General features: G+C 46.5%; 1 protein-coding gene across 8 annotated transcripts in view; it reads right to left on the bottom strand.

Annotated features, from left to right (window-relative positions):
* Nucleotides 1–25,431, bottom strand: part of LOC138834704 (semaphorin-4D) — a 107,002-nt gene that overhangs the window by 37,034 nt on the left and 44,537 nt on the right. For 7 of the 8 annotated variants that reach the window (XM_070033341.1, XM_070033338.1, XM_070033339.1 and 4 more), the window contains one exon: nt 5,857–5,907. The gene's annotated coding sequence lies outside the window, so the exon portion shown is untranslated. Of the gene's footprint in view, nt 1–5,856; nt 5,908–6,022; nt 6,060–25,431 lie in introns of those variants that run through there. The other variant, XM_070033336.1, reaches the window with a different exon arrangement.

Raw genomic sequence — 25,431 nt, 5'->3', positions numbered from 1 at the left:
TACCAAGCACCAAGTACATGACTGAAATGCCAGGTCTGGAGCTACCACTGCCTCTCTCCCAACCCTCCCTCAACACAGAGGCACGTAGACCCTCCTCAAGCCTTTGCAAATGCTGTTCCCTCTTCCAGAACATTCCCCGTTGCTCTAGTGGCTCTCTCCTCCTTGCAATGACCCTTTACTTCAAGGTCATCTCCTCAGTGCTTCCCCTGACCCCCCCACCCCCATAGTCTTTCTCCCTTCCTGCTGTTGTCTGTACAGTATGTGGTATAAGGGTTTAACAGTGTCTCCAGATTTAGTCCTTCAAAGGCAGAGCAAAACCAGGGGAAAGCCCAACATCACAGCTAAAACACCAAGGTGGAGACTAGGCAGGATTTAAGACCCTAATAGCAGAAAGCATCACAAAACAAAACCGCAAATGGACACGCTGAAAACTGTTCTTCCTTAAAGTAACCCCAAAATTTCCTTTAGGAGCAGTGCACGTTGGGCCAAATGTGGCCTCTCCCAGCTCCCCCACAAGCCCTGCCTGACATACCCCTGCCTAGGTCTGAAGCCCATTTATGCCATCAGTGGACACATATTGTGACAGCCTAGCTCAGACCCCACCACTCTTCTCCAGTGGCTTATAAAACAAGCCACATGAAGGGTCAAATGTCCCAAGAGGTGGAGCTGCATGAAGGTGGGGGGATGGGGAAAGGGACTGCTGCACTGTTTGCTTCATGACACTAGGAAGCCCTGATGCTTTGTTTCCCTTTTCCACAAGCACACGCTGTTTGGTACAATTTAAAAGCACTATGAGTGAAGCACACACCACATCCATACAAGCCTCTAGCTGCCCATGATGCTTTCCAGCAATGATGGCCTCCCCAGTCACTGAGGGGACCTTTTAAGGTCTAAATTAAACCAACAACACGGAACAAAGGAAGGAGTGCTCACTGCTCTCCCAAGCAAGTCTGAGAAGGGATGGTCTCCTGCGGGCAGCTGAGGCTGATGAATGCATGCTCCACAGTGACAGTGGGAAGCTGCCACCTTGCCCTCAGATAGAAGGATCTGACAGAGGAGCCCATTAGAGACAGGGTTATGAATGTCACTGCCATTACACACACATAATTGTGCTGCTCACAAGGAGGGACTTGTGCTCTTCAAATGGCAGGAGACTGGAATGGGAGGGACTCCCTGCCACACAGCAGCTCTCCATCTCAAGCACCTGGACATCAGAACAGGGTTGAGGAGAGAAAACAGGAGTACCAACAACTGCAGGAGCAGGGGCTGGAGAAAAAAAAAGCCACGGGCATGCATATTTGTATACATACATGTACAAACGTACACATGTAGGCATGCATGCACTGTCAATGCCTGAGTTCACACAGACACATCCATGCATGTGTGCAAACATCTGTATGCACATGTGTCTATAAGAATATACATGTGTGTCTGCATACGCCTGTAAACACAAGCTCAGTAATTGTGTGTGCATGTATGCACCTGTGTGTGTGCCCACACATGTATGCACATGCCTATGTGCATCTCTGTAGGCCTGTGTATACAGGGACTCTGTCATGAATGCATGTGTAGATGTCACTTTACTGTAGTGCATTAACTGCAACCTAGTGTCACATCTTACCTGTGGGTCCTCCTCCCTGGAATCTGGCAGTGGGATGGATCACCACTTAGCAGGTGCTGAAATGCCTGCTGGGATCAGGACAGCACACTGACCTGAAAGCGTCTTCCTCACTGGCACCCAGGGAACCTGATATGTGCCTCAGATGAACTGTGGGCAGATACCTGACAAAGCTGATCATCCCCTGGATCCCAACCAGTCTTCCTGCAGATGCCAGTATGGGGGAGTCTTACCAAACCTACTTCTTTCTTTTTTTTTTTTTTTTTTCCAATTTTAGTTTCTTATAAAGATGCTGTACAAAGAAAGAGGTTACAGTTACATCAGTAAGGTGTAATGAGTGCATTTCTTGTCAGACATTGTTCTGCTTATTTCTTATCTGCACAGATTTGCCCAGGTGGAGTAGTTCAACATTTACACCGCTTCCAGCCCTGGGGCTGGGACAGTAGGTGTTCCTATGGCTTCCCTCTGAGTTAGGACCACTGGCCAGGTAGTAGGGAAAAAGGATCACCGTGGTCCTCCCTAGTCGTACCTTGCCAGTGATGGGGCCTGGCCTCCTTAGCATGTTACCACCTTGCATGCTAAGGGTAAAAAGGGCTTTGTCACCCTAGGAATTGGGAACAGGTTTAGGAATGCCTGAGTCATGCGCCGAGCAAACACTATTCCCGTCTCAATTTTCCCAGGACTCAGAATGGATCCGAGGCACTGTGCATAGAAGAGACTCAGAGTACTGCCTCTGCATTGAAAGAACACACCCAGCAAGGGTGATTGCCTGCACAGAGTTCCCAAGGATGCAGGCTTGGTCTTATACTACCTCTCAAAGGCAAGCAAGACTCAGCAGGATGCCTCAGACATGTTCTCACCTCATTCATGCACCAAACTGACTGGTGCCACAGTGCTGTGATAGGTGGGAAGCCAGGGTATGAGACAGCGTGGGGGGGGGGGTGAGGGGGGAGAGGCAACACCAACTGTGGTGTACATGACTGTTCTGCAGCTATGACAACTGGGAAGTGTTTTGGCTGGTTCATGACAATGCTGTAACATGTATGCATGGAACACAGATGTACACTGTGACCCCAACAGACTAGTACTTAGAGAAATAAAATAACCCTCTTCCCCTGGTCTAAGGTTCCTTCTATACTTTTGGCATTCCCACAGGGACTTCAGGCCTAGGCTGGCTCTCCAGCAGTGTGAGTTTGACTGGGAGATGGTCAGCCAGCTCCACAGAGGTGATTGTCAGGCTCATGACCCTTCAGGGCTCGCCAGCATCATGTTCTGGTTATAAAATCACTCAGATAGGGGCTGGGAAGGTGGCTCAGTGGTAGAATGTTTGCCTCGCATGCATGAGGCCCTCAGCACCACATAAATAGAAAAAGCCGCAAGTGGCACCATGGCTCAAGTGGTAGAGCACTAGCCTTGAGCTGAAAAGCTCAGAGACAGTGCCCAGGCCCAGAGTTCAGAGCCCACAACTGACAAAAAAACAAAACAAAACAAAACACACACACACACACACACACACACACACACACACACACACACACACACACACACACACACACACACACACACACACACACACACTCAGATACATATGCTCATTCAGAAAAATGAGTAAGCTGGGTGCTGGTGGCTTATGCCTGTAATCCTAGCTACTCAGAAGGCTGCGAGCTGAGGATCGTGGTTCAAAGCCAGCCCAGACAGGAAAAATCTGTGAGACTCTTATCTCCAATAAACCACCAGAAAACCAGAAGTGGCACTGTGGCTCAGGCCCAGAGTTCAAGTCCCACGACCAACAAAAAGAAAAAAAAGAAGAAAAAAAAAAAAGAAAAATGAATAAAAGCATGAGTTCAAGCCCCAGTCCAAGTACCAAAAACAAAATCCTGAGCTAAGTACCCATGACCTACACCTGTAATCCTAGCTATTCAGAAGACTAAAACCTGAGGATCATGGTTTAAAGCCAGCCCAGGCAGGAGAATCTGTGACACTCTTATCTCCAATTAATCACCAAAAGTGGTGCTATAGCTCAAGTGGTAGAGCACTAGCTCTGGGCACAAAAGCACAGGGACAGTGCCAAGGCCCTGAGTTCAAGCTCCACAACTGACCAATAAAAACCCTAATGTATCAACAATGCCTATACCTGAGTCTAAAAATTGATATGTAACACATCTACAATGGAGCTAGAAGCACTCAGTGCTATTTCCTACATGCCAGCACATTTCTTGGTATGGATGACTTTCTTGCCATTTTTGTGACTTGCAGTATATAAGAATGAGAAGCGCTACTTTTCTCTGAAGGAACTTCAGGGTTTCCATGACATCAGTGCAGAAAATGTGGGAAGGGCTGTTTTTCTTAGTCTCACGCAAGGAATTACCTTGCTATGTATACAGGTATGCGGTTCAGAACACTGTTAAATATCCTTAAACATTTCTTTGAAGAGACCCACAAAGGTCAAAGAAAAATGGCCTGAAGGAGGTGGGAGGAGGAGAGGGGAATAGAAAAAAGGTACTTGAAACTCAAACTTCAACACTCAGAATGGCTCAGAAATAAAGCAGCCTCATAAACCAGTAGAAAAACAGACCTTGTACCCTCAGTGTAACCGGCAGTTTGTAAAATTACACATAAATGTACATCCAGTCAATATACAATAAAAAGGCAAACATAGTGCTGTGCATAGGTGGCTTATACCTGCAATCCTAGCTACACAGAAAGTTGAGAGCTGAAGATCACAGTCCAAACTCAATCCTGTCGGAAAGTCTGTGAGATTTTTATTTCCAATTACATAGCAAAAAGCTAGAAGTGGAGCTGTGATGCAAAACGAAGAATGCCAGCCTTGAGCTGAAAAAGCTAAGGGACAGTATCCAAACCCTGAGTCAAGCCCTGGTACCAGCACAAAAAACAATCCAACCATCAAGGAACAGTGAGTGGTTCATGCCTGTAGTCCTCACTATTCCAGAGGTGGGGACTGGGAAGATACCAGTTCAAGGTCTGCTTGGGCAAAAAAAAAAAAAAAAAAAAAAGTCAGCAAGACCTCTAAATCAACAGATAACTCAGAGGTAGTGGTATTTACCTATCCCCCCAGCTACATGGTAGGTTTAGGGAGAAGGATGACAGTCTGACTGATCTAGACAAAATGCAAAAACATACCAGAGAACTAAGGGTGGCTCAAGAGGTAGAATATCTGCCTAGCAAGCACAAGACCCTTAATTCAAATCCTCATAACACCAAAATAATAAATAAAACAGCCCTATTCAACAAGAAGTTTTTTTCTTTGTTGCTGTATTGGTTTTCTTCCTGTCTCATTTGTTCATTTGTCTGTCTTTAGGAGGGTAGGGAGAGCACAGAAAGAGAGGGATAAAGGGTGAACAAACGTAGCAGTGGAAATCACTAGACATAGTGCTGAAAATGAACTATAGCAACTTGTGGGCGGGGACAGGAGGGAAAAACTGAGACAGAGAGATGGGGAGGGGGGAATGTGACACTGTCTAAAAAGAAATATACTCTTTAACTTGTGTAACTGTAACTCCTCTGTACATCACCTTTTATCACACACACACACACACACACACACACACACACACACACACACACACACACACACACACACACACACACACACACACACACACACACACACACACACACACACACACACACACACACACACACACACACACCAGCCCTACCCAACTGGTAAAGTCTCTGTAAAGGGTCACACACAAACACATAGGGAGCATGGCAGGCTTTTTAAAAAGCAGACAGAAATAATGTAATACTCATGCCCTACTGCACAAGAATCTCAGCAGGAATGAAAGATGGGTTTTCCTTCTGCTTTCTCAAGTTATACTGGTTATTTCTCTTTGCTCTAACACTAGGCTGGCTTGGAAATGATCAAAAAATTTTTTTTAAAAATCACAAAAAAGGACCATACCCCAGACAGGGGGACACCATATCCCCCCAAGGAAAGGATGAGCCTCTGTGCCACTGCCCAGTACACAGCAGGAAAGGAAGCCACCAGGAAGGAGAGCCAGGAGAAGCCTTGTGGGAGAAAGGAAGAGTAAAGAACACGTAGCAGCTCTGGTGCTCAGGGCCACACCGAGGGATGGCAACTACGTCTCAACCTTGGTACTAAAGAGAATATCCAGGGACCAAGTTTGCTCCTGCTTGCCATTTCTGATGGAGGCTTCTAGAAGCTGTCAGCTCCACCAACCTGGAAATAAAGATCACGAAACAACGTGGTTTACCTGTACCGTGTGCCTCTGGGGTTTTTCCAGGCGCTTCTAGAAACTTTAGCTCTGAAAGTAATGAGAAACAAGGATATAGTTAAACTCTTAATTCTTCATTTTCAGAAACTCAGCATCAGTACTAGAAAGAAAATAAATAAATAAAGATTCCTGCCACATTTTTAACCTGTGGACTCTGGGCAGATGACCTTGTCAGGGCCAGTGTAGCTGGTGCCAAGGCTGAAAGGGAAGTGAGGCCAGTTAGCCACACCCACCAGCAAAGAGGAAGTGTAGAACAGAGAGCCCTCAACCACAGCCACTTCCTCTTTTTTTTTTTTTAGACAAGATCTTGCCATATAGATCAGACTGGCTTAAAACTCACCCATCTCTTGCCTTAGCCTACCAAGTGCTGGGATTTGTACCACAATGCCTGGCCATCACAGGTACATGTTCGTGCAACACAAGCCATTCTGATACATCTGAGTTCATGTATCAGTAAAGTTATCGCCTAATTGTCTACTAATTTTATAAATGTTTCCTCATCTTGGTAAGAGGACCAAGGGAAAAACAGAGAACACATTTAAAGACTCAAATTAATGTTCATCTTTTTGATTTTCATTGTTTGGGTGGGATTTTTTTTTTGGGGGGGGAAGGGAAGGAGCTACTGGAAATAGATCAGAGGCCTCTTGAACCATACCACCAGCCCTTCCTTTGTTTCCATGGTTGTTATTAAGTCAAACAGAAAAAGGTCCATTGTAGAATGGGGCAAAGCTCTTGGAACGTAACTGTCCCTCTGTACAGAAAGGATTGACCCTTCCCAAGCCAGAGTCTCTGAGACCAGTGATCTCAGAGACAATCCAATCCAGAGCATGGCTCTAACTTGCTTTGCACGATTGGAGGCCATTGGCAGGTATGGGTGGACTCAGAGGTGACAACAATGTTCTTGGATCAGAAACCATCTCCTATTTGCTCCACTTCAGAGGTTCAGCCCTCAGCATGTCTGTGGGGGCAGGACTTCTGTTATCTGCCTTTTACTTACCAAGTAATGGTGACCACTCCCAATTTTCTCAAAGCCAGTCAAGTAGCCAGATCTCCCGGTGGTGAAGGCAACACCTGATTCTCCCACCCAAGCCCTCAATCTAGCCTCTCAAGCATGTGAATGCCAAACAGACATCCTGGGCCCATCCAGATGGGCCACTAGTGCACTATGTGGAAATGATCACAACTTCATCAACCAAAGGGCCTTCCCTTGAGCACCCAGAGGGTCCTGGGAATGCCACACACCAGGCCTTGGCATTGGTGCTCCCTGTGGATTCACTAAGAAGGCACTGCAGCCCCACCCAGGCAGCAGTACAGCAAATCCACACTGCAAGGGTGCAGGTGCTGCAGAGTGACCTACAAATGCTGACTCCCCTGTGACAGGGCAGCTGCCTGCACAGGGCCCAAAACACTTCAGTGAGAAAAATGGAGGGAATCATCCATTCAAAGAGGGTCAGGTAAAGAAGGTCAAGAATTCTGAAACTGAAAACCTCTTTTCATGAAATTAAATATACTTCTGTCACGTTGACAAATAAAAGTCCAGAAATGCTCATTCTGTAGATAGACAAGAAGTCTCCAAACACTTCCGATTCTCAATTACCTTCAACAGCCAGGCTCAATGATGTCTATATGTGCTCGATTCCGAACTTGTTCAAGTCCATATGGCACACAGTTTTCTGAGTTACAACACATTTCCGGTCTCAGATCTACCCAGGCCCCAGGGTGCTGGCCTGTTTCAACCTTCACTCAGGCTATTTTCTTCTGCTTCCTCAACACAAAACCTCACAAGTTATAATTAGTTTTCATCCTATCAAAGAATGCTAAGTTTCCTTGTATAATTACCTTTCATACAGTTCCAACCCTGTACCTTCCAACAAAGGCAAAAAGGCCCCCAGAATGGAGGAAGGGCACTCAGGGGAAGAGTAGTACTTCCCTCCCTTAGAGAAGCCTGGCTAAACCCCTCAGGAGAAGTACCAGCCCAGGTGTGGAAGCAGGCCTTCCTTGAGCCTCCCTGGGGTCAGCGTGCCCTGACATTTCCAGCAGATGTAGCCTGGTGCTACTCAGCACCTGGAGGAAACTCAGGAAGGGTGGACTAGTACCCTGAGATCAAAACCATCTGGGCTCCAAGCTTGGCATTTCCAAGCTGGGCATTCTCAGGAAAGTTACTGGGTCTCTCTGTGCTTCTTTCTCAGAAAGTGGACAGATCAAGCCGGGTGCTGGTGGCTCACACCTGTAATCCTAGCTACTCAGAAGGCTGAGATCTGAGGATCGCAGTTCAACGCCAGCCCGGGCAGGAAAGACTGTGAGACTCCTATCTCCAATAAACCACCAGGAAACTGGAAGTGGTGCTGTAGCTCAAGTGGTAGAGCGCTTGCCTTGAGCTGAAGAGCTGAGGGACAGCTCCCAGGCCCAGAGTTCAAGCCCCACGACCGACCAAAAAAGGAAAAAAAAAAAAAAGAAAGTGGACAGATCAATACAACCTGCCTCTCTAGACTGTTGTGAGGATCTAAGATTAATTTATGTGATGAGTTTACACCACCACACTGGGCACCTAAGAAAACACCAACAAGTGTTTGCAGTGAGTCTTGCTAGCTGGCACATCTCTCTAAGATGACACTATGAAATACAAGAAAAGGATGGGTTACTGTCCAATACCTGACCTGCCCTCAGTAGTTGGCTGCCACCAGCTGCCCATATCCATGTTCACAAGATGCCTTGTGGGCAAGGCTTAGCAAGCCAGGGTACTAGGCACAGAGGGTCCCAAACTCCAGCACCGGCTCCATCTTGGAGGTCAACGCATTTGAACATGGTGAAGCTTCTCACCAACTGGTAGACAACACTCTCCGAAGTCCAGCAGAATCTGTACATATATTTATTTATATGTGTAAATGTCTTTCTACACAAATTATAGCACAGCCAGCCATTGGGTAGAATACTATGCAACTGTTAACAACAACAAAAAAAGAGTAAAGCAGACAGACTTGGTGGTGCACACCTGTAATCTCGGCTACTTGGGAGGCAGTTTGAAGCTAGTGGGGGCAAAGATAGCAGAGAGACCCTGTCTCGAAGAATAAAAATAAAAACAAAAGGGTTAGGGGTGTTGCTTAAGTGGTAGAAAGCTTGCTTATTAGCCTGTGTGAAGCCCTTAGTTCAATACCCACTATCATTTAAAAAGACAAAGTAAAAAACAAAAATAACAACAACAACAACAACAAAGATAAATTGATATGAAAGGGTACTCAGACCTATTGCTCCAAACAGATTCCCAACAGAGGGTACAATGTAATCCCCCCTCTTGAAGGGGGATGTGACCCATGTGTGTATAATTTAATCAAATGGACAATTCACTTAGGATAAAACTTAATTAAGAGCCAAGTCTGGTGGCTCACATCTGTAATCCTAGCTGCTCAGTAGGCTGAGGCCTGCAGGACTGGGGTTGCAAACCAGCCCAGGCAGGAATGTCCAAGAGGCTCCCTCTCCCATCAATCAGCAAAATGTACACTGGAGATATGGCTCAGGAAGAGGGTCAGCTGTGAGCAAGAAAGCTGAGACACAAAACCCTAAATTCAAGCCCCAGTACTGGCACAAAACAACAACAAAATCCACAAACACTTAATGGAGGACAAGCTGGCTGGCAGAAGTGACTAGAGACTGGGTCTGACCTGCAATAGGAAACACTTGTCATTCACAATTAGAATGGGGGGGGGGGAGAGAGGGAGGGAGACACATGGTCTCTGTGTAGCCCAAACGACCTCTTAACTCAGCCTCCTAAGTAACAGGATTTCAAGTGACTATCATCACATTCTGCTACAATTTGGATTCTTTACTACCACCTGAACTCTTAAGTATACAATTTTCAAATTAGAATATTTTATTTTATGACAGTAGTTTACTATGTAGCCCAAGCTGACCAGGAACTCATGATCTTCCTACTGAGCCTGCCAAGAGCTGGGAATTAAAGGCATATCCCACCACAACTGGTCTGATTTGAATGTGTGGAAACTTAAAACTCAGAAAAGGTCAAGGTAGAGGGAGTAAATCTTCTGACAATCTTAAGAACACATCATAATGACCACTGAGGTCCCATTCCTTGCACCTCTCAAAGTAAAACTACTTTACTAAATGGCTTTCACTGAAATGGAAGTCCCACAAACAGGAGAGAGACTGGATAAGCACTCGAGTGGTTCAAGTTTTGTAGGAATACCTCATTCTAACCAACTCTGCCTCCTTTATGCAGTGTTCACCTCAGTCAGGGGGGCCAATTTGAGAGATGAATGAATGTCACTTTATAAGAGCACACTGAAATCCCCAGCCATGTGTCATTCTTTCTAAATGGCAGCTGGCATCACATTACTGACTATTGGGCTCAAATCCTTCTACTTTTCTCCAAGGCTTGCAGAAGACCGGCCCAGCCTCCCCTGGAGTGCCTCTGAAAGGTAACCTACAACTTGTCAAGCACATGCTCCTCCACCTTCCCTATATAATAAACTCTGAGAATACATGGAAGCAGACTGAGCCCCTAAGTACCTGAGAGAGCAGTTTCTGACTCACTCAGGGTCTGCATGAGCAGCCTGTGGGTGGCCATATCTGACAGCCAGATTGTACCTTCAGACTACCACCTGTGCCCCAGACAACTGCCTTTCCCCCACTGTACCTGCCCTCACCTCACCCAGGCCCCCAGTGGCTCAGCATCCAAGCTAGGGCCACTACAGACCTGCCTGCTGAGTTTCTACTCAGCGAATCCTCACATACTGGATATTGGGGAAAACCTGACCAGGAAGGATATTAACTGTGGTTAAGTGAGCAAGTTACCAGTGACCTTTGAGGAAAACGAGGTAGGCCTCCTGACAGCCTCAAGCTGTCAGTCACCTGGGCACCATTTTCCAAGGACGGACCAAGAATTTACCCATCGTTGGGTATGCATGTGAATGACCCCAGCATTTCACACAGGAACAAATTGCTCCCACAATTCAGTAACAGAAGGCCAGAGACCTGCTTTACCAGTGGTGTGGCCTAGAGTTGTGACATCTCCACTGTGCAGCCCACTAGCTGCTTCCAGAGCAGCAGCAGCACTTCTATTCCCATTGCTCTGCCCAGCCCTTCACCTCAATGATTCTGTGCTGGGCTCAGATGAGCCACGTTTGATGGCATTCCCGTGCAGAGGAAAACCTAGTTCCTAAAACCCCACCAGTAGCCCAGAGCCCTGGTGGCCCTACAGTGACTGTGGGCTACTTCAGCACCCCCAGGCTCTGAGAGATCCATCACACAGACCATGGGGCACGACACAGCACAGGAAAGAAATGGCCAATACAGACTCCAGCCACCACAATCTTTGGAGCATTTGCTCTCCTGATGTATTCTGAGTCGATGCCTCATGTCTCTGAATCAGTGGTTCTAATCCTCTCCTCCAGTGACACCTGGTGTACTCACCAATGCAGCTCCTGGATCCCTGTATGGTCCCCCAGGAGGGGGTGGGTAGGAGAGATCATGCCACTCATCCAGGCTGGGATTCTCCTGCCTTGCCACAATGACTGAGCCTAGCTGCACAAAACATGCACAGGTACAGCAAGAAGGAACAGATAACTATACACTGTGATTTCTTTTTTTAAGTCTCAAATCCACAAAATGCTATTCTTCAACCAACTGCTTTCATTTTATGCAATGTCTTGAAAATACACAGCAAAATTCAGGCCAGCATGACCACAGGTTATAACCAAGACCCAGTGGGCAGGGTCCTGAGCCAACAGGAGGTTTCTGTCTTACAATCCCTCCCAAGGACGTGGCATGCCTGTGAGGGGAGTCACCTGCTCCAGGATGTGCTCTGTGAAGGCCTAGGTTCACTTCTCTCCCATTAGGAGAAAAGAGTTCATCCCTGGGACCACCTGGTCCTCTCTTACTACCAACTGTCAATTCAATTGCCACTGTATTTATGCACATGCTGTATGTATGTCACCTTGATTCACTGGTACCTACCAGCCTGCAGAGCCCCCAATAAATATACCTTTGTCCTTGGTATCAGGCAAGCAGCTTCAGCACAACTGGTTATTTGACACTTTGCAACATCTTTTCTTTTGGGGGAAATGATCAGGAGGCCCATTAAATTTCTAACTGGCCTCAATCTTCCAAGTTCAAACGGTCTTCCTGCCTTACTTAGCCTCCTAAGTATAGGGGACAACAGGTCCACATACAATGTCACATAGCTCTGCTGCTTAACCACAGTCAAACCAAGCCAACCCACATCCCTTAGTAATAGCTCACCACCTGGTCACTGAGGGTGAGTACGCCAGTGCTCACTGCAGGTGAGCAGACCAGTATCATCAAGGCATTATAAACCAGGAGGAGACAATTTCCTGCCCTGAACATGCCTGACCTTGGAAGGCCTAAGTTCTTCCCCAGACAGGAGCTCCAGTGTTCCCTTGGCTCATGAGGAAATTTCTCTGCAACCTTTGCCATGTTTGTAGCCAGATTTCCCATCAGTTTCTTGTTTCCAAATAGCTAAATGACCATACGGCAAGACCAATATTGTATCCAACTCTGAAGAACTGTAATCTAGTGAACCAGTCCTTCACCACTCATTCTCATTGTAGCACGTGAAACTGGTCTATCCTCTCCTCCACATCTTCCCAAGAGCAGAAAGGCAAAAGACAAACTAGGATAATAAAGTCACAACCTGAAGGGGCACTCAAGTTTGCCTGACTTCATACTGCTGTAGATGTTATGAAAAGTCGGGGGGGCGGGGGGGGGAGTAGGAGTACGGCCCAGTCAAATTGCTCTAGCAGATACATTCATGTGACCCCAAAGTGACAGGAAAGATACAACAAGTGAGCTCTGCTGACCTCCCTACAGAAAACAGAGCCACTGAGGAATCACCCACTGATGTAATCATGGGGTCCACCATCCCAGGGATACCTTTGCACACTTTAAACAGGAGAGGCACCTCCTTTGTCTCCCTGTGCCCTCCTGTCCTGACAAACCAGATCCCTCAACAATGGTACCTGATCTGGAACTCTGTGGGCTGAGTTCAGAAGCCCTGGGTGTGTGATCTAGCCAGCCCATGGCAGGCACTGATCTTCAGCAGGTCAGGAATGCAATAGTGGGTGAGATTCCTCATTTTGTGAGCCATGTGTCACCTTCCACATGATTCACCATGTGTGAAGCATGGTCAATCAGCATGGGGGAGAGAGGAGCTAGTTGAGTCACTGTCACTAGACACCAATGCACAGTCATCTTTTAGATCCTATACCACCCTCAGGGTCACCTGGCCATTGCTCTGTCTCCTTTCAAACAGGAAGGAGCAGGACCTACTACTAGGGTCAGGGTAAGAAAGACATGTGGACAAAGCAGAATTGTCTCAAGTAAAGAGCATCAAGTCTTGGAATTCATAAGAATCCATACTCTAATGAAAAAAATCCAGATATTCTAGAACATTGTTATATCAAGAGTAGCAAGGCTGCACCAACAGCTGGACAGATGATTCTGCTGCCTGGACACTACCTCAGGACAATGGCATGGTCCTGAATATGCTCAGCAACCTACTCCTAAAGTCCAGGATGCTCTGCAGAGACTGTGGCCATATGTCCCACTAGAAAGAAGTCACATCAGATAGTGCCAAACCAGAAGGTGAGGGCCCTAACAGGGCCCTGAATGGGGCAGTATTGCAAAAGAGGAGCAGGGTCAACAGTGGACACTGCACACATGACTACAGGATTTGAGAAGTCGTCTATTTTGTGTTAACTAATCTGCCCTGCTCATATGTTTATTCACTGTGGAGAGAGAGCATGCTTTCCTCTATGTAAGGAGCATGAATGGTGCTGGGCCTCCTGGCCCCCTGGGTTTGCACTCAGCCACATACACAGGCTTGAACTCATGAATTGACACCAGGCCTGCAGCTCATTACATCACAGATATGTCACAGTGACAGAAACATGCAGCTATCACCTCTCAAGACCCCCTGTCAATGCCAAGCTGAGGCTCACAAGAAGTAGCCAGACCCTCCTGGGAGCAGGAGGTACCATGGGAAATGTGCACCCCAAGGAATGTTCATGCTTCCAGGTCCAGCTGGTTTCATAGCCACCCCCTCTTTGTGCTGCCTTAGAGAGAGGTGGTCATCTGAAGGGGGACTCAGCTGGTCCTGTGGGTGAGGAGGGCCCAGCCAGCCCTTCCATAGTGGAGGGTCACTGTGGTAGTACTGACAGCCATACTGCTTTGGAAGGACTCCTGGACAGGCATGGCTGAATACTATGCAGTTCTTTGGGCAGCCTCTTCCTGACAATCACTGTGGGCACAAGTGTAGGATGCTTCCTTGGCTCTTGCTAGACCTGCTACATCCTACACTATTTCTTTCCGGATCTCACAATCACAGCCATCACCCTCCCCCAGCTCCCCTTCCCCCCCACAGTCCCTGCAGCAGGTACCTAAGCCTGAGGAACATAATACCTGCTAGCACTTGACAGGTTATAGACCCTGCCAATACAAGCTCAAGTAGCAACTCCACCGAAGCTGTTGGGAGGGTGCCAGGCAGACCTTAGAGGAGGTGGAGGCCTCCACTGTGAGCCAGGTGCAGTTTTCAGTGCTATACAGATATTCATTCAGTGGATCCCAAGACCCACGTAAGAGGTGGCCTTCTCTGTCACAGACAGGGGCAACAGACAGAGACATGAAGCTTAGGGTCACACAGCATGGGTCACCAAGAAAGCAACTTCCTCTGTGTAGAGCAGACAGAGATACACACAGACACACACACAGACACACACACAGACACACACACAGACACACACACACACACAGACACACACACAGACACACACACAGACACACACACACACAGACACACAGACACACAGACACACACACACACACACACACACACACACACACACACACACACACACACACAGGGACGCAGCAAAGCCAGTTCACCATGAAATGCCACCAGAAAGCAAAAAAGCTTCCATACCCTGGCTAGGTACCTATATCTATAGATTCACCAACTACAGATGGGAAATATTGAAAACTGGGTCTATACTAAACCTGTCCTTTTTTTTTTTTGTCATCTTACCCTATACATGCCGTAGAACAACTACTTAAATTGCATTTACATTGTATCAGTTACCATAATCCATCTAGAGATGATTTAAAGTATACAGGGATGTATGCAAACATGTTATCACTTTATGGCACACAGATCTGTAGGAATTGCAAGATCAACTTGTGAACACTAACAGACAACTGATACAGCAAAATAGAGTGCTCTGGTCCTTTTTATGTACACATTGTAAGCAGCCAGCATAGTACCTCCCTGGGGCTCTGTCCACTGAGTGCTTCTGATTACCTGCAGACTCTGAAGGCCTGGCCCAGAAATCCAAAGGCATCAGCCTTGCTGAGAAGTTACTGACTGTGAGACCCATCCACACCTTGTAGCCAAGAGTCACTGGCCCCATACTAGCACATCCAAGAGCATCCCCAGCCACCACAGGCCACCAACTCTCCAGTGAGGTAGCACCAACTTCTTGCCACATCAAGAGCCTTCTCAGGACAGGAAGAAGAGCAGTTCAGGCCACCAGTGACAGGGGATATCCACACCAACATCTGTGGAGTGGCTTAAACCTGCTGCCAAATACATTCAAGTTTTTACATGGACCTTGCTAATTACTCTAAGTGACAGGATCACCCCTATTTTGAGAGAAGGAAAATCATGATATAGAGATAGAACCCTAGTTGGTGTTAAGCAGTAGGTGGGCAAGTCATCCTCTGATCCTCTGGATCTGATCCAGGACCTGTCCCCAACACTACTACAGACCCAGACACCACAGGCAGGCTCCCACCCCTGTCAAGACAAGGCCTAGATGGGAATTGATAAATATGCTTGGGCTGAATGGGGCTCCTTTAAATCAAGATTGCAAGATTCCTACAAGTTCAGAGTCCATACACTTTATAAAGAGCAGATTCTTGGACCACAAAGGGACAATGGGACAATGGTGGCACACACGTTGCTTGGCTAAGGAATGTGAACCCACCACGGAGAGAAGGTCTTCATGTACCCAGGAAGCCCAGAAAAACAAGCTTTTCCAAATCAGTGCCCACTGCTTATTATGCTTTTCAATAATGCTCACTGGCACTTCTCCTTTTTCTTGCTAGCTTTTGAAAGGAATAATGAAGAAATCAATCCATGCACATACTAAAGTACACTGGGTGACCAGTGACACACTCAGAATGAGTGCTGAAAGTCTGCCCTATGCCAAACTGGTATGAAAACACATCATAAAACCTTAATATATAGCTGCCCTGCCTGACCTCATGAAGACAGGCTGACAGAAGGGGTAGCAAAACACCAGAGAAGAGGTGGCTGGAGACAGAAGATTTTGGAACCATTTCAAACACAGGGAGGGGGATTACTCATAGGTCAAGAATTAACATCATAAAATGTCAGAACTAAAAGAAATTCTTAGCAATTAGCAGGTGGGAAACAGAGAAAACTCCCTATGGCCTGCCACACCATCCCACCATGCCAAATGGCATCACACAACTTCACACCACAATACACCACATCATGCTCCATCCACAAGTCCACATCAGCTCCCTCAGTACTGCCCACCATATACACCCCACTCAGGGGCATTACAGGCACCCCAGTCCTCAGTGGGAGACAATTTACTGTGACGGTTGCCCTGGGGTGGCAGGTGTCTGGTGTCTGCTGGGCAAATAGGCCACATCGTCCTAAGCATAGAAGAAAACCAGCAAGGCTCAAGGCTCACCCGTGAGGGCAGAAATTGGCCTCTGCTGCAAGGGAGCCTGACCAGCTTGGCCTGGCTTAACATGGATGTAGACAAGTAGAATGACCTCCATGAGGAAGAAATAAAACCCACCAGCACTAGGTTACTTGGAGTGGTAGGAACATTATTCACTACTGTCCTTAGAATTACAGTTTTTCAACAACAGAAGCTGTCCTCCTTCTTCCCATTGATGGTCCTGCACCTCAGATCCCTTACAGGGATCTGGCCTTGAATCTCCAGGAGTGTGTTACTGCTTCCTCAGCCTGAGGGAATCCCAAAGTTCAAGAGGATGCCAGCTCAGGGATGTTTATCTCAAGATGCCTTCATAGCAAAACCTCATCAACCAAATGTGTGCACATCAGGAAGGGGTTAAGAAAATATGCACACAGCACAAATCAGGCAAGTCAGTGTTTCTTGGCAAGTACAGGAGAACAGAGTATATTATTAAATGCAGAGAGGAGATGATAAATGATCCCTTAAGTGTAGGCTTCTCCATGTAAAAACACAGTCATGAGAATCTAATCGGGCAGGGCCTAACCTGCATGCAGCTACACAGACTGCTCATCTGGAGGAAGGAGGTCTCCACTTTTGCAGTCAGGCCAACAAGGTACACTTGGGTCCCAGCTAGGGCACATAGGGCTGGCCTGATACCATCCCATGAACCAACAACTAGGAAGAGGGACCAAAACCAACCAATATTCAGTTATGGGACACGGAATCTGCACAGGTATTTTTCACTATTTTCCTTAGAACCAATTATAATTTTTCAATGATTGCAACTTCCTTCCACTCTCTTTTGATGGTCATGGTTTCAGGTGCCCCATAAAGAAGGGGAAATGGCCTTCAATTCCCAGAACAGTGTTCTTGTTTCTCTAGAGATGTAAGTCTACTTCCTCAGCAGCCAGAATAGGGAGGGGAGGGGAGGGCAGGGGAGGGGAAGAGGAGGGAGGGGAAGAGCACAAACTCAGTGGCTTCAAACAACAAGTGCTTTATGTACCTCAGGGCTATAATGGTCAGACCTTGACAGAGGACTATTTAAAATCCAGGAGTTGACCATGTGCTTCCTGGAGGTCAGGGGAAAAGAAAGTCTTTCCTTGCCTGCTCCAGCCTCTCCTGTTTCAGCTTCCTTGATACCTGGTCCCTTCCTCCAGCTTCACAGCAGAGGGTAGACCCTTCCTCCAGCTTCACAGCAGAGGGTAGATTCTGAATATACTATGCCAGGTAGGCTGCTTTATCATGAGAACTTCTGAGAGCTGAGACAAGTGAGAAACAGAAAACACAGGACTGTCTGCTCTCCTCTTTTCTGCCTAAAAGCTGGGCGTTGTTTCCCTTTATAAAAGTGATAGTAGTTAGGCATCAGCCATGGGAATAGGCAAAGTAAGCCTGAAATGTAGAATCTTTGGTTCAGTGCATATGGACATGACAAAATCCCTGTTCTTTCTCCCTGCCCCTGCTATTTTTCCCCACCTGTTTGCCTACATGTAGGTTTTTTGGAAAGGAAGGAGGTGTGATAGAAACTCTGCTTGAGAATGTTGGTCATCATTATCCCTCATTCCAAGTGGAAAACAGGTTCAGGTCTAATCAGGTAAAGGTAGGCTACTCTCAATGCACTTTTAAATTTTCTCCTCTGGAGTTTTCTTAGGTGGTCATAGGTAATCACATATGTAGTGGATTCCTGAGCTGTGTATTAATTCTTTCAAATTTTTATTGTTAATCACTCCCTGTAGGCTGGTCCTGTAGAAGGCCTTGACACTCAAAGCCCTGAACTTCAATAAAAGTTTATGCTAGGGTAGACACAAAGGTTATTCTCAATCTTTTTCTGAGACAACCCACTTTCATACCTGAAAGCATCTTTCTATTCTAATGACCTCCTTTTCTTAATAAAATGTGTTATAACTCCCAGTATGTTTCCCATCTTGCTGAAAATCCTCAAAGGATATAAGAAGACTGGAGACCACTCCAACACCAATCTGTGCACAAACCCTCCTAAACAACCCTCATCCACATGCTTCCTAGTTACCCCACACAACCTACCACTGTTCTAACCTTGTCTAGTAACTTCTCTGCCATTTATTACTTTTTGTTAGACAAGACATCAGCTTGACTTTAACTGCTCTTTGGATTCTATTTCAGTTCTGTTAAGTACCAACACGTGCAAATATTAAAACCTGCCTTCCTTTCCCTCTGTGAATCTGACTTTTGTTAGTTGAATTTACTTACAATTGGAACTAAACTAGTTGAGACAGAGTCTCTCCTCCCCTCCAAGAGATGTACTTGAACAGATCTGTCACATCCATCCCAGGGGACTCCACACAAGCACAGGAGAAAGATTATTACAAGGTTTCTTAGAGGAGCCATATTGCTCCCAGAGAGAGCACATGACAGCCTCCAATATCTAGGTAGCAGCAGTGTCTTTTGGGTAACTGGGTAGGGGAAAGCAGAATGGACTGGTTGGGAGTACCAGTCAGGTAACAAAGCTAAGACTCAACTTTCTGTCCAGTTAGAAGGTAGACAGGTACGGATATTAGGTGGGCAAACAACTATTTCTCTTGATCTCCCAGCTCTGATTAATTTTGAAAGGGCGAGCGTAAAGTGACTCCATTTAGGATGTCATCTCCTCTTACTCCTCTCCATGATTTTCCATTGTCAGGACTGACTTTGTCCTGGTGGGTGTCTCAGTGTCCATTGCTAGGGTAGCTTGTCCCAGTTGGCATTTACTGGGTTTGGCTTCAAGGCCTGGGCACTGTCCCTGAGCACTTCTACTCACTTGAGCCACAGTACCACTTCCATCCTTAGGCTGGATACTTAGAGGTGAGTTTCGAGCCATGACTCCAGCCTGGTTCTGTGCTGATTAGCTGGGAGATGGAGTTTTAGAGGGATTCTTTGTGCCTGGGATGGCTTTGAACTGTGGCAAAAGGAGTCTTTGTTAGAAAAGCCCTTTTTATTTCCAATTAAAGCAACAAGGAGATCAATGAGATAGAGGTTACCTATAACTTGTTAACAATTGATTAACAGTACTGAATCTGCTCTCTGCCTTTCCATCCTTCTTCCATAGGACTGGAGCCAGATAGGCTAGGGAAAAATGGATCAGCTAACAGCAAATACAGGAGATATTCCTTTATATATTTTCCTTAAGATTAAGGGGACAAAGTTATTTTAGGGGAAATGAAGCAGGTGGATAAAGGGAAAATGAGGACCGGTCAGGTTACAACAAATACAGGAGATATTCTTTCATGTACTTCCCTTAAGATTAAGAGAACCAAAGTCATCTTAGGGGAAATGAAGGAGGATAACTTAAGGAAAATGAGGCCTGATGTAGGCAACTCAGAAATATGGTATTTAGAGCCGGGCGCCGGGCTACTCAGGAGGCTGAGATCTGAGGATCATGGTTCAAAGCCAGCCCGAGCAAGAAAAGCCGTGAAACTCTTATCTCCCATAAACCACCAGAAAACCAGAAGTGGCTCTGTGGCTCAAGTGGTAGAGCGCTATTCTTGAGCTGACGAGCTGAGGGACAGCGCCCAGGCTCAGAGTTCAAGCCCTACGACCGACAGACAAACAAACAAACAAAAAAAGAAATATGGTATTTAAAAACTTAGAAGTGCTATCTTTCAAAGAGAGACAACTGCATGCATTCTTTCCTGAGGAATATATTTCTCACCCAAGGATTAACAACTGGCTGATAGGATTCCCCAAAATGCACATAGCAGGGCATCCTTGTTTCAAGGATAAGGATCTGTTTTATGGCAAGACGCATTCTTACTTGGAAACACAGAGAATAACACCAGGTATGGTTAGAGCACCTAGCTTTGAAACCAGACTCCTGCCTTTATCCTATAAATACCCCCAACAGCCCAAGGAGCTGGGTGTCTCTCTAGGTGTCTCCTTGTGTGTATATGTGTGTGTGTGTGTGTGTGTGTGTGTGTGTATGTGTGTGTGTGTCTGTCGGTCTGTCTGTCTGTCTGTCTGTCTGTCTGTATCTATGTCTCTATCTCCCTATGAGAGCACCCATACTTTGCTAGAGTGCGTCCCTATCCTTCTGTTTGTCTCATTTTTTTTTTTGGTCTGTTTATCTGCTTCCCTGCTTGTTTACTTACTCAATAAAGCTCTGCCAAGTTTTCTTACCATTGTGACTTGTGAGGAAATTGTTATTCTGTGATCAAAGTCAAGAACCCTAAGAGTTCCTGTATTTAAAGGAGAGCTTCACTAAACTTCACCTCCGTCCAATGACAGAATCCTAGTGATTATACTTAAGGACCCCTGAGTTATTCAAGATCATCTCCCCATCTCAAGTCCTGAACTTAATCACCTGTGCAAAGCCCCACCCATGTTACCTAACACAAGACAGCTTCAGGAGTGAGGCCATTATTCATTCTCCAGCAGACCCTGGACTAATGCTACGGTAAACAGTTCGATCCCAAGTCTCTGGGGCCCAGTCAGGGAAAGTGACAGGAAGGCAGCCAGGCTGGCACCTGCCAACTCAGTGTGGGCATAACTCCTGGCTTGTTTTTTTTTCCTAGAAAAGTCACTTTAACTGAGGTGGAATCCTTCATGCTATGAACTGAAAGGACTTTTTTTTTTTAATAACCAAAAAGTTCACATCAAACCTGACGAGTTGGTCTCCTAAATACTCCCAGTTCCCCTGGCTCCCTGGAGAATGGGGGCAGTGCTCTCCAAGGGAGAGCACAGTAGGTACAGAGAATCCCAGCTTCTGGGGGTCCTGTGGAGCTGGGCACAGCATGAAAGTCAGTGGAGGAGGAGGGGGTCCTGAGATGTCAAAAATGCAGGCTGAGTAAAAAGCACAGGGCCCCAGATGGCACTGGGGAATTACACAGGGCCGCACATTCCAAGGGAATCCGGACTAAAGAGTCATTCAGATGCAAATCTGATCCCAATTTTGGAGGGATTACAGCTCCCCATTGAGAGACACCATTCCTATGTAAATTTTGGGCCCCAGCAGTTCCCAGCTTTCTTCTAGACTCCCAGGTTTCTTTCCAGCAGTTTCCAGGGCAGGCCCAAGTTTGTTTCTAGCCCCTCCCTTCTGTCCCCTATTGCCTTTCCTAAGGATTTTGCAACCCTCAGTTCTCACTTTCATGAATGAGTCATCAACAAGAGGGTGCCTGAAATACCTCCACTTACTCTTGCTTCCTGAGGCCACGCTTGGGGTCACCTCAGCACTGAAGAGCCTACACTGGAGCCTAAGATTCCATCAGCACAGCAGTCCCAGCCCCCGGACTACTGAGCTGGGCACGCCTCTGCCAGGATTATGCCCACAAGTCACCACACTTAGGGATACCTTCTCTTCCCTACAGATAAAACAGAAATCCAAGAGACAAATGAACTCAAACAATAAAGCTGGTGGGATAATGTTACAGTAGATGCATTCAGTGTCAGCCCTGTGATGAGGGAACACAGGGTTGTTACCCCAGAGTCTACAGCTAAACCAGACCCCCTACCTTCAAAGTCAAGCACCTGGGTGAATCATCAGGTGCTCAACGGGATAGGTGGTGGGAATCCAGCTCTGGCCCCCTTAGAAATAGGCTCCTAACAGAGCCCTTGTGGGAAGAAATGGTAACCAGACCACCTTTACAGACTAGAGAAACAGCCAGCCCCACTGCCTGTCCACCCACGTGCCCAAGCTGCTCACCTTTCCAGGCCGGGCTCCTGTCCTGCTCTGGCAAGTGGTCCCTGGCTGCCTGAAGAGCAAGTGCTCAGGGCTTGTTTCCTGGAAGGTTTCCTAGGGCAACTGTCCTGACCACAGGGGTCCAAGGGCTGTGTTATCAGTCCGGGTACACCCAGGATAGGGTGTGGGGCATATGCCACAGGCAGCTGGATCCACTGTGGCCACAACAAGGCACCCTTCAGCAGTGGAACAAGGCCCTGTGGTGAGTTTTCCCCGCAGGTCATGGAACAAGCCTGTCTCCATTCTCTACCCTGTAAATAGCAGAGCTGTTCGGTGATGTGGGCCCTGATTGTTTTCCCAAGCGGACCAATTCAAGAGTGTGGGGCAGGGCAGGCTGGGGCTGAGGAAGGAGAAAGGCTGCCTTGGAGGCTAGAGAGTCAGACCCAGGGAAGGAGGACACTTAGCCCGGCACCCAAGCCATACAAACCACTGTCCACCAGGCAGTGCCTACCAAGCAATGGCACATAAGGCCATAGCTTCACAAAGCACTTGGGGGCTCCAAGGGGAAGGAAAAGAGAGCTGCTCCTGCCTCTCAGCTCATTCCACATTGGAGTCACTGGAGCACAGACTGTAGACACATCCCAAAGGCAGACATGTTGGGATCCCACTGGCTCCTGTGAAGCCCTGGGCCAGGCCCTTAGCTACTCTATGCAGCAGAGGTACAAAAGCTATGCAGGGTACAACTCTGAACAGAGGGATGACCCAGGCGCCTGAGACCAAGCAGAGACAACACTAATGTTAAGAGAAACACTACACATGAGACATTGTAGCTCTTCTGTCATTAGAGATTTAACACCAGAAAAATAAAAATAAAAATAAGGGGCTGGGAAGGTGGCTCGGTGGTAGAGTGCTTGCCTTGCAAGCATGAGACCTGGGTTCAATTCCTCAGCACCACATAAGCAGAAAAAGCTGGAAGTGGAGCTATGGCTCAAGTAGTAGAGTGCTGGCCTTGAGCTGAAGAGCTGAGGGACAGCACCTGGGCCCAGAGTTCAGGCCCCTTGACTGACCAAAATAATAATAATAATAATAATAAAGTAAAACATATATATATATATATATACATATATATCTTTCTAACTAGTCAAAAAAGGGTAATAGTTTCAAACACCAATATGCACCATCCACATATATAATGTGACACAAAGTTCAATTTCCCTTGTTTAAAAAGAACTACCTTAACAAATGGGCAATCCAGATATCATCATGACCAACCCATATCCCAGAGTACAAATTGTCAATTCTTTCATGATAAAAAGCAAGTGTTTGTTTTTAAAATCTATTTAAAAGTACTGTGTGTTCTCTAGATTTAAAAAGAAAAGAAAATGAAAGAAAGGCTGTTGAAGAATTCACTACCCATGGTTTGGCTGAGTGAAAAATCAGGGGGCTGACAATCAAGCTCACCATATTCCAGCATCAATTATAAACATTTATTCACTCTATTAACCTAAGAAAATGTCACATTGTAATTCTGCACCTGTGCACAGCCCTTGGATACCATACTGAGATCCGCAAAGTGCACACATAAGCTGCAGAAGAGACAGCTGAAGAACATCAGAGCCCAGCTAGCTCACCAAGAACAGTACATATGGAACAAAGGCCATGACCAGTGGATATGCATTCTCCTTTAGAACCAGCATGTTCACGGAGCCACTCAGATTGTGGCACCTCCATACCTGTGCCACCCAGAACAAACTACAATCATGTAAGAGTTTCACGTCTCAGACCAGGTCATGGTCATAGTGACACAAAGATTCACCTCTCTCTAGTGCAAGAGTTAAGCATGGTAAAGCATTGTTAAATATTACAAGCTGTTAAATGCTTTTAGAATTTTTAGTATTATGTTGAGCTTTAATTATACTTTAATTGTAAACACTCTTTAATGCTTTCTGTCAATGATTAAATCTGTCAAGAGTTGGCCATTTGACAGACTTTTGCCTTATGCCCAGCAGCTGTGAGCCAGGAACCATCAGCCAAGCAGTCCCTTTTACTGGCAGCTGGCTGGGTTACACTTATGGCAGTCTGGCTAGTCTGGATACTTTACAACTATAGAGGATCACAATCATGGCTGAAGACATGTTCCAGTCACAACCACTCTGCACAGCCTGAACAATGTTTAAAGAAGCACTCTATGCAAAATACAACCTTAGTGAACTCTGGATAGAGCTATTCTCACTCAGGTTGGGGCAAGGGAGATCACTTCCCCTCATAGCCCAGCAAAAGGCCTGTGGTTGCTACAAATATAGACCTTCATTTGTATAAAACTCTTTCATGATTGGTACACATACCCTTACCACACTCCCCTCTGGCTATATAACCAAGTTGTTCAGCTCACTTTTCCAGGAAACACTACTCTTTTAGTGCTTCCCACTTCCTCTGGTAATGTGACGCTAAGTCCAAAAGTCTTCTTCTAAATAATCTTTTCTCTGCCGACTTTTTAAATTTATTTATTTATTTATTTGGCACTGGTCTGGGGCTTGAACTCAGGGTGTAGGCACTGTCCCTGAGCTTTTTTGCTCAAGGCCAGTGCTCTACTACTTGAGCCACAGCTCCATTTCTGGCTTGTTTTTCTTGTTTGTTGGTTGGTGGTGAATGTTGGTTGGTTGGTGCAGTTAATTGGAGATGAGTCTCATGAAATTTCCAGGCTGGCTTCAAACCTTGATCCTCTGATCTTAGCCTCCTGTGTAGCTAGCCACCAGTGCCTGGCTTCTACTTTTTATTTTATCCTAAGTAGACTAGGCTGAGTTAGTAGAACGAAGAAGAGATAGAGGAAAAGTAACACCACCAGCTGTAGTGGCAGTTGCAGTGGCTATAGTTTCAGAGTGTCAGAGGCAGACGTGGTGGAGACAACATGGAGGTATAAAGAAGGCTGTGAAGAGCTGAAAATGCAGGACTGCAGGCCCTGGTCTCTGCAAAACTTCTAGGACACTGTCAAGTCCCAAATGCCATCACCCAAGATTGGAAAGCTGTGACTTGGGTAGCTGTTAGGAGCACTAGGTCCTGACACCCAAAATGTGAGAACTGAAGAGGAAGATTACATTGACTGCCGAGTACACAGACATTGGCAAAGTCCAGAGCAATAAGTCTCCAACCTGAGTGACTAAGCCC

This window comes from Dipodomys merriami, unplaced genomic scaffold, assembly GCF_024711535.1.
Source record: "Dipodomys merriami isolate MVZ:Mamm:240054 unplaced genomic scaffold, mDipMer1.0.p SCAF_22, whole genome shotgun sequence".
Taxonomy (NCBI): Eukaryota; Metazoa; Chordata; class Mammalia; order Rodentia; family Heteromyidae; genus Dipodomys; species Dipodomys merriami.
The sequence above is the reverse complement of the archived record's forward strand: the minus strand, read 5'-3'. Positions and strand labels throughout refer to the sequence as shown.